Below are 3,614 nucleotides of genomic sequence, written 5' to 3'. Positions count from 1 at the left end.
GCCTTCTTCAAAGCCACACTATTCCTATGCTCCGGCTCAATCATCCACAACTTAAACAACGAACAAGATATTCGAAAAATAGGAGGCCTATTAAACATCTTACCAATTACTTCATCAGCCCTCATAACAAGCAGCTTAGCCCTCATTGGAACCCCATTCCTAACAGGCTTCTACTCCAAAGATCCCATCATTGAAACAATAAACATATCCTATATTAACTCATGAGCCCTAACAACCACCCTAATCACCACCACTTTAACAGCTATATATAGCCTACGAATAATTTATTTCACACTACTAAATCAACCACGATTTATCCCTCTATTAACAATCAATGAAAACCACCCAAACCTCAAAAACCCAATCCTACGCCTAACCTTAGGAAGTATCTTTACTGGATATTTACTAACAATAAATATTCCTACTACTTACATAAATCCAACAACAATACCACCAATACTAAAAATATCAACCCTCTTAGTAACAATTACAGGATTATTAATTGCTATAGAGTTAAATTCACTAACTAATAAACTACCAACTCCACCACTAAAACACGCATACAACTTCTCAATCATACAAGGATATTTCACACACTTACTCCACCGACTACTACCTCTAGCAAGCCTACAAATAAGCCAATACATTGCCACCATATTAATAGATCTAAACTGGTATGAAAAAATTGGACCTAAAAATCAAATAAATATCCACACCACTATATCCTCATATATCTCCTCCACTCAAAAAGGTTTAATCAAAACATACTTCCTATCATTCATCATTTCTATTCCAATAATAATAATCCTAGCTACCTAATCACAACCACGAACAATCTCTAACACTACACAAATAGTTATAAACAAAATTCAACCCAAAAACATTAAAATTCACCCCCCACACCCATACAACAAAGAAACACCACCACAATCCTGACTTACATAAGAATTACTAACAACATCAAATAATCCAATAACAGTAGCAACCTCAACTTTATCCAACACAAAATACCAAATTAACTTAAGCAATAAAACAAAAAATAATATACCTAAAGCCACTGTATTACTTACCCAACTCTCAGGATACTCCTCCGTAGATATAGCAGCAGTATAACCAAAAACTACTAACATACCCCCAAGATAAACTAAAAACATAATTAAACCCAAAAAAGTACTTCCCAAACTCACAACAATAGCACACCCCAAGCCACCACTAACTACTAAACTCAAACCACCATATACAGGAGAAGGCTTAGAAGCAAAAGCCACAAAACTAATAACCAACAAGAAAGAGAACAAATAGACTATCATTACTATATCCATCATTTCAGTATGGACTTTAACCATAACCTATGGAATGAAAAACCATTGTTGTATTTCAACTACAAAAACTAATGACCAACCCACGTAAAACATATCTACTCATAAAAATCATCAACAAGACTTTCATTGACCTTCCAACCCCATCCAACATCTCTACCTGATGAAACTTTGGATCCCTACTAGGCATATGCCTAATAATTCAAATCATCACAGGTCTTTTCTTAGCCATACACTACACCCCAGACACCTCAACCGCCTTCTCATCAGTAGCCCACATCTGCCGAGAAGTAAACTATGGCTGACTTATCCGCAACCTACATGCTAACGGAGCATCAATCTTCTTCATATGCCTTTATCTCCACATCGGCCGAGGAATTTATTATGGCTCATACCTATATAAAAGCACATGAAATATCGGAGTAATTCTACTACTAATAACTATAATAACTGCTTTCATAGGATATGTACTCCCATGAGGACAAATATCATTTTGAGGGGCGACAGTAATTACCAATCTACTATCCGCCATCCCATACATTGGCAGCACACTAGTAGAATGAATCTGAGGAGGCTTCTCCGTAGACAAAGCCACTTTAACCCGATTCTTCACCCTACACTTTATTTTACCATTCATCATTATAGCCTTAACCATAGTACACCTCCTATTCCTCCATGAAACAGGATCAAACAACCCCCTAGGAATTAACCCCAACCCTGACAAAATCCCATTTCACCCCTACTTTACCACCAAAGACACAATAGGCATTATACTAATACTACTAATCCTACTAATACTTACCCTTCTTTCACCAGACATACTAAGCGACCCTGACAACTTCTCCCCAGCAAATCCTCTCAACACACCACAACACATCAAGCCAGAATGATACTTTCTATTTGCATATGCAATCCTACGATCAATCCCCAACAAACTAGGAGGAGTCCTAGCTCTACTAGCATCCATCTTAATCCTATTTATAATGCCACTCCTCCACACATCTAAACAAAGCAGCCTAACATTCCGACCAATTTCACAAACTCTATTCTGAATACTAGTAACTAATCTACTTGTACTCACCTGAATCGGAAGCCAACCAGCAGAACAACCTTACATCATCATCGGCCAAGTAGCATCCACCACATACTTCCTACTTATCCTCATCCTAATACCTATAGCAGGCTTATTAGAAAACTTCATACTAAAACCAAAATAAACAGTCCAAGTAATTTAACAAAAATACTGGCTTTGTAAGCCAACAATGAAGGTAAACACCATTCCTAGGACACATCAAGAAAAGGACAACACGCCCTACCATCAACACCCAAAGCTGACATTCTCATTAAACTACTTCCTGAATCATAAAAAAATTAATTTTTTAACAATTTAATTTTGTATACTATGTCAGTATTAAAATTTTCACAATTTCATTCACGAACAACCAAAAATAATTCACCTACTTAAATAACAACCAACACTCACATCCTATAAACTTCAAAAACACCCTACACATACCACTTTTATAGTGCTTAATACATTATATTCATATAGTACTAGATACATTATATTCATATAGTACTAAATACATTATATCTATATAGTACTAAATACATTATATTCATATAGTACTAAATACATTAAATCTATGCTCACACACATAAAACCTATGATTTAAGACATTATATGTATATAGTACATTCATTTATTTACCTCTAGCATATAATAATATACATTATACTCAAATAGTACTAAATACATAATACTCAAACAATACTAAATACATTAAATTAATGTAATAAAGACATATTATGTATGATATAAAGACATGTATATGTATATAGTACATTCATTTATTTACCACTAGCATATAAGAATGTATATTAAACTCAAATTATACCTAAAACATTAAATTTATTAGTAATATAAATTCTATACCAAATGCGTATCTAGAATTACATATAAATCATCTTTTACATAAGACATATAGCTCATATTTTACATAATACATTAACTGTTGGCGTACATAGACATACCATCAATGAAGAATGAATCTAAATTCTTATATTACTAGCATATCCAATCCAAGCAAAATACCTTATTCCTCACCTCACGAGAGACCACCATCCCGCCCTCCGAAGGTATGCGATCCTTCAGAGCAGGCCCATAGATTGCGGACGTACCTAGAACTCTTTTACTGGCTACTGGTTGTTACTTCAGGTCCATAATACCCTATTCAGCTAATCCATGCTTTTCGTAGAGGCATATGTGATGATTTAAGTGCTAATCAGCCCATA

The sequence above is a fragment of the Phascolarctos cinereus genome, unplaced genomic scaffold, assembly GCF_003287225.1.
Source record: "Phascolarctos cinereus isolate Bilbo 61053 unplaced genomic scaffold, phaCin_HiC Scaffold_64;HRSCAF=595, whole genome shotgun sequence".
NCBI classification, from domain to species: Eukaryota; Metazoa; Chordata; class Mammalia; order Diprotodontia; family Phascolarctidae; genus Phascolarctos; species Phascolarctos cinereus.
Note: the sequence above shows the minus strand (reverse complement) of the source record.